A 6,818-nucleotide genomic window follows, 5' to 3' on the forward strand; every position below is an offset into this window, starting at 1 on the left:
CGTGACTTTTGTATTTGAATCGATAATATCTGAGCAAATTTCCTCGCACCTATCAGATAAGAACCTCTTATCTTCTCTTCAGTCAGATTTTAGAGCAGGGCATGGATGTTCAACAGCAACGGTTAAAATTCTTGAAGAGGTGAATTGTCACTCTTATGCTTGCTTGACTTTACTGAGGCATTTGACTCAGTTGACCATTCACTGCTTTGCTCAAAACTCAAATATTACTTAGGGTTTGGGGAATCAGCATAAACACCCATGAAGAGCTACCTAATGGGCCGGTATCAACGAGTGAAAGTTGGGTCGACAGTATCGCACGCTAAGTCTTTGATGCGGGGCGTTCCACAAGGGTCCATTTTGGGTCCTTTCTTATTTAGTGTATTTATAAATGATATTTTTCAGACCTGCAGGTATGCCAGNTATTTAAGCACGCTTATTTACTCAAAATTGATACACCCCGGCTTACCATCTAGCGGTAGCTTTCGGAAAGGTGAAAAAACATATATTTAATACTTGCGCCGGGTATTTAATGTTCGGCTCCACCCGAACTTAGACTTTCTTACTTGTTNACATTCAACTTTATTTCTCCGGCCGCTTCCAAAATAAGGATGTTATTGCCATAAATTTACACAAAGACTTAGATTCTGTTTTATGTTGGGCTACTAAGAACGGACTTTGTCTCAATCCCTCCAAGTCTTATGTATTACCAGTCTACAAGAAGAAATTTAATATCGACAGTATCCCTTCGCTATATTAATAATCAATCCTTAAAACTGGTTACCAAAATAACTAACTTGGGGTTTGTTATCAACTCTAACCTTAGCTGTTGTGATCATATTAACTCTGTAGTGAGCAAAGTATATGGAATACTTAGAAATCTGAGGCTTTCGGCATCATTCACTCCAGTTGCCACTAGAGAATGCTAGCTCGTCAGTTAATTGTACCTATAATAACGTACTCAGAGTTGGTATACAGCAAACTTGATTCCGCCTCTGCCCGTAAAATTGACATTTTATTTAATCATGTTACTCGGTACGTATTTGGTATTCGTAAATTTGACCATATATCTGCCTGTAGGTCTTCCTTGCTGGGGTGTGAAATCTGCGACTACATAAAGGCCAGAAACTGCATTTTCCTTTTCCGACTTATGAATATGAAGATACCTTATTACTTATATGAAAAACTTATCTTTCCTAAGTCGGAGCGATCGTACGACTTAATCTTACCTCTATACAAATTTAACAATTCCACAAGACTGTTTTTCATTAACGCTATACGAATCTGGAACTCCATTCCAATTAATGTTAGAAGCAAACTTAACAAGAGCAACTTTAAAGCTATTCTGTATACCCACTTCTCTTCAAATTGATGAACCAATCTGTATTTGTAATATTTATCTAGAATACTCTCGATATTTGTTATTACATTTAATATTCTATTGTTGTAATTTGTAATTTGTATGAACCTGTTGTACTAAAAAAGACTAAGTCTTATTTTACTAATGTTTTTTGAAATAAATGAAATGAAAAATGAAACTCCTTTTGTGAGTAGGCTACCTGCGGCCGCTCTTCAAAGTAGCAGCTCTAACCGTACCAATATCTCGGCTACGCTATTACCCACAGTGTTATGTGGGCGCCGAAGTTAAGTTTAGCTGTTCTTTGTTTCATATTGAATAAGCTTGTTTGTTTGATTTTGTTAAAACATATACATATCGTCGTTTAAAGTACAAAACCGCGTATCAACAATATGCAAAACCTCGTGTGTGAGTTTGCCAAAATTTTATAGGAGAGAGTAATACTTGAAATTTTAACTCGAGTTTAACGTTTTGAGTTTATGAACAACTATATTCAAAAATTTTTATTGAGCTTGATGCCGTTTTTAATGAAAAACTATTGTGGAAAAGCAACAATAATTTAGAAAAAATGCCAGAAGTGATAGCCATTTCGGAAATCACCACATTTCCTCATCAGATTTCTTTCAGTGGGATTCGATCCAACGATGCCAGCTGACTCAGCCAGTTGCCTACGCACCGTGCTAAGTTCGCCTTGTAAATTCTGGTTCCTCTTTTCCACTTTTTTTTGTTGGTGATTGACTGTCAATCTGTGCGGACATGTTTTTTAATCGCTCCGTCGAGAAATTATTAATAATATTAATTCACGTAAAGCAGAGAAAGAAAAAAAACCAACGCGAAAAGACAATACTAGGCTTAAATAAGCTTTCTGCTTACTTGCCTTTAATTATAAATTACTTTTTCTGAATTTTCTCAATGCTCTCAACTAAATGTGCCAACATACAATATGTAATAAATGCACACGTTCTTTTTATGTAATTAATATTTATTGAGTGAACTTAACAAGTAAAATGCTTACAACGTAAAGTGTTTTAGCGTGGTGCTCAACAATTACAGAGGAAGCCGAACTAACAACCAAAAACGACAGATTGACATGTAAAGTTCTGAACACATTGAAAACGACGAGCTACCGCTACAGCTTCCAATTTGTCATCTTTATTATCTAAGCGCATTGTCGATGGCGACATGATTTCTTTGAACGCGGCAGCGACATCATGAATTTGTATGAGTTTGACATAAAAGAAGAGGAAGAACCTTATCTGTCGCCAGAAAAATAGAAATAGATCTAATCTGGCCACAACCACAGCCGTCGCGTAGCCCGGTCGTCGCCAAAATAATTATCTACATAAGAGTACGTGTTAAAATAATTTGACAGCTGTGGTTTGTAGCTCGTCGTTTTCATTGTGTTCGGGCTATAATAGTGAAGTCAACCATTTTAGTTGTCGCGATGTCAGTTGGTTATCGGTATCGGTCTATATCGATATACTACAATAGCCCCCCTTTAACTGTCAAGCTGCGCGCTTTAAAAATGAGATACAAAGATGGTTACACCTTAGTTCTAGCCCGTAAATAATAACGGTGGCAGTTAGGCTCTGTTTGGTCAGCGCTTACACTACGATCCTCACTATGATTTGTATTATATGAAACATTAGTATTTGCTCTAGTGATATTTTGGGTGGCATCTCCAGTTGGCAACAGATTATCCACCTGCAATCTTTGAGTGCAATCCAGCAAGGTACTTGGAACGTCAATATTTTCTTTAGGCTCATGACACTTGATAATTTGATTCGAATGACGCTTCCAAATCTTGCCCGAATTGGCGATTTTCACAAAATAAGTTTGTTTTCCTAACTTCCGCATTACTAAACTACGGACCCATGACACCTTGCCTGGGACAGAATAATCCTTAACTATTACGTTATCGTTAACTTCAAATTTATGCGACTTCCGGCCTTTGTAATACTCTTTCTGCTTGAGTTGCTTATCGCTTACATGTCGTCGTACCGTTTCGACGTGTACAGTTACTGTACGTGTACGTGTACTTGACGTTTTGAATTCAATAAAGCACATCTCGTTTTCAATTGCCGGCTGAACATTAGCTGCGCCGGAGATACCCCCGTGCTTACATGTACTGTATTTCTATAATCGAGTAGGAATCTGCATAATACCATTTCAAATTTTGAACCTTCCGATTGATACAAATTTTTCTTCAACGCATTTGTAATTGTTTTCACACTATTCTCGGCTTGGCCATTGGTAGCAGGATTTCCCACCGGAGTGGTCAAGTGTTCAATGGCATTATCCTTTAAAAGCTGCCGAAGCTCATGAGATACAAACGCTGTACCATTAACCGACATTAGGGTTTGTGGTAACCCAAAACGTGCGAAAAGTTCCCTCAAAGCCCTGATCGTAGCACCGCTGGTTGTATTTCTGCCCATATCCACGCACTCGACCCATTTACTAAAACTGTCTACAACGACTAAACAACAGCGGTTCCATATCGGCCCAAAAAATCTATGTGAATCCTAGACCATGGCCTTTCCGGCCATTTCCATGAGATAAGCTCCTGCTTATGTGGATTATCTCTAACTGCAAGACAAGCGTCGCAACCCTTTACTAAGCTCTCTAAATCGAGCGACTGACCCGGCCACCAACAACATTTTCTAGCCATCGATTTCATCTTATTGATGCCCATGTGAGATACGTGTAAAAATTCGCACACTCGTTTTTGTAATCCGCGAGGAATGGTGATCCGATGACCCCAAAACAGACAATCATTTTCGACTGATAACTCTAGTTTTCGCATAAAAAAGTTTAAGTTCCGGGTCCAAACACTTATTTGGCTATTTATTTCGGACAAAGTTCATAACCTTAGATACTACTGTATCATCTTTTGATTCTGCCCTTATAAGCTCCTCATTCACGGGTAAAACACTTACTTCCCGCAAATAGTTTAACCCTATATTTTCGGACAAAATTTCCATTTCTGCCCCGCTCGGATGACGTGAAAAAAAACCTGCCACGTTTTCTTCAGATTTAATATGTGCGATATCGAAATCATATCCCGATAGGACTATGGCAATTCTTTGCAATCTATTGGCTGCCATAACTGGTATCCCCTTCTTATGACCAAAAATATGCTGCAGTGGCTTGTTGTCTGTTACAAGAGTGAAATGTCTACCAAATATATAGTGATGAAATCTTCTAACACCGAACAAAATCGCTAAAGCTTCCCTGTCCAGCTGAGAATATCGCTTTTCCGTATCGGACAACTTCCTAGATGCACTATCGATAGTAAGCTTTTGACCCTCCCTGATTTGCGTCAAAACTGCTGACACCCCAACAGGGGTGGCATCTACCGTCAGCGTGGTTTCCAAATTAGGATTATAGTGCGCCTGACAAACATTTTCTTTCAACTTATTGTTGAGCAAATCTACTGACGCTGAATGTTTCTTCATCCAATTAAAATCGGCGTTAGTCTTTAACAAATCGTATAAAGGAGCTGACAACTCCGTAATATCTGCGACAAAATTTTTAAAAAATTTATTTACTCCCAAGAATGATCTAAATTCTTTCTTATTAGTGGGATATGGCATATTGGCTATTTCGCGCATTTTCTCGGGTTCCGGGTGCAACCCATTTGCGTCGAGCACTTGACTTAAATATTTGATCTTTTTAGCAAAAAATTCGCACTTATCAGAAGCTAATCTGAGCCCTAATTCTTGTAAGATGTTTAGTACTTTCACTAACGTTTTAATATGTAACTGTCGAGCGGGCGCGGTTACCAGAATGTCATCTAAGAAGACAACTACACCATCCATACTTGCAAAAATTTTGTCCACGGCCCTTAGAAATATGGCTGGTGCCGACGCAAGGCCGTAAATCAGTCGTGTGTATTGGAACAAATCCCTAGATGTAGAGATCGTAGTTAACTTTTGCGAATCCTCATCTAACTGAAATTGCTGGTAAGCCATTGACAGATCGAGCTTAGTAAATTCTATACCACCATGAAGTTTGGAAAATATATAGTCTATTCGGGGCAAGGGATATTGTTCTATCACCAACTGCGGATTCAAGGTGATCTTAAAATCGCCACAGATCCCTATGTCTCCGTTTTTCTTTAAAACGGGTACAATTGGTGTTCCCCACTCACAATAATCGACCGGTTTCAAAACATTCATATTAACCAACTTCTGAATCTCATAATCCACTTTCTTCTGCAGAGCTAATGCTATTGGCCTTGGCTTAAAAAACTTCGGGACTGCGCCGTCTTTCAATGTTAGAGGCACTTTTTCTTTTTTAAAACATCCTGAGCTTCCATCGAAAAGTTTTGAAAACTCTTTTAAAATTGCGTTTTATCTGCGTTATTTATATAATTCAGGGAGGTTATGCTGATGTCAAATGTGCGCATAAAATTCCAACCTAGCAGCGGAGGACCACCATTTAGGACTACCAATATTGGCACAACCTTTGCTTAACCTTTGAACTCCACTTCTACATTGAACTGGGTGAATCACTGACCCATTTTACGTTTTCAAAATTACGTTTAAGTGCTTAAGCTTAGATTCGCCACAATACCGTCTAAATGTATCTACCGAAATGACATTGTTTTGAGACCCCGAATCTAACTGCCACTTAAAGGATTGTTTTTTAATACAAATTGTTGCATATATTGGACTATCATCCACTGAGTTTAAACTTTTTAAATTAAATAAACTTTCTTCTTGATTTTGTACATAATACATTTCCTTTTCCTCTTCTTTACTTTAAATACTTTGGCTAAATGGCCCCTTTTATTACATCTGTTACATTTATAATCTTTATATTTGCACTTACTCGTTTCGTGGTTCTTATAACCACATACCGTACATGCATACCGTCGCTGACTACGCCGGTCACACTGGTGTTGCTTTCGTAGTTTTTGCTGCTGGGTACCCTGCTGTTGTCTGTCGATTTTCTTCTTGTTATTCATATAAATAAGATGATCTTGCTGTTTTTCATCTGGCCGTGAGCATTGTTTTTGTATGTATTCCGTTGCTTTTGCGATGAAATATACAGTTAGCCACATCTTCTAGTAAAATCTTATCGCGATCTGGACCTTTCTCCAGGCCCACTACAAATTTGTCCCGCATTGTAATTTCCAAAAAATTTCCGAACTGGATGAAATTGCTAGCTGTTGTAGCTTTAGTCGCTAATAACATATTTTGTTGTGAAACATTATCTGAAAAATCCTATGCAAATCGATGCATCGATGTATGCCCTTCGATGCATCGAAAAATATCGATGTACATTTCGATGCATCGAATCGAAGGAAAACATCGATGTATTTTATTACAACGCTTTTATCAACTTGCAATGTTGTGTTCCAGAAACTTTCAATGTTGTGGATCCAGAAACTTTCAATGTTGTGTGTCCGAGAAAAACGTGGAGCGCATGCAATACAAAGCATTCGATTTAATTGACAATA

General features: G+C 38.2%; 1 long non-coding RNA gene across 1 annotated transcript in view; it reads right to left on the minus strand.

Moving 5' to 3' along the window:
• Positions 1-1,162: 1,162 nt before the first annotated feature.
• The window catches only part of LOC108363914 (uncharacterized), an 11,109-nt gene continuing 5,453 nt past the window's right edge, over positions 1,163-6,818 (minus strand). The window contains exon 3 of the long non-coding RNA XR_001847672.1: positions 1,163-1,535. This is a non-coding gene — a long non-coding RNA (uncharacterized LOC108363914). The remainder of the gene's footprint in view (positions 1,536-6,818) is intronic.

Source organism: Rhagoletis zephyria, unplaced genomic scaffold (genome assembly GCF_001687245.7).
Source record: "Rhagoletis zephyria isolate East Lansing unplaced genomic scaffold, Rhagoletis_zephyria_1.1 Rzeph_scaffold_01408, whole genome shotgun sequence".
In the NCBI taxonomy this organism is placed as follows: Eukaryota; Metazoa; Arthropoda; class Insecta; order Diptera; family Tephritidae; genus Rhagoletis; species Rhagoletis zephyria.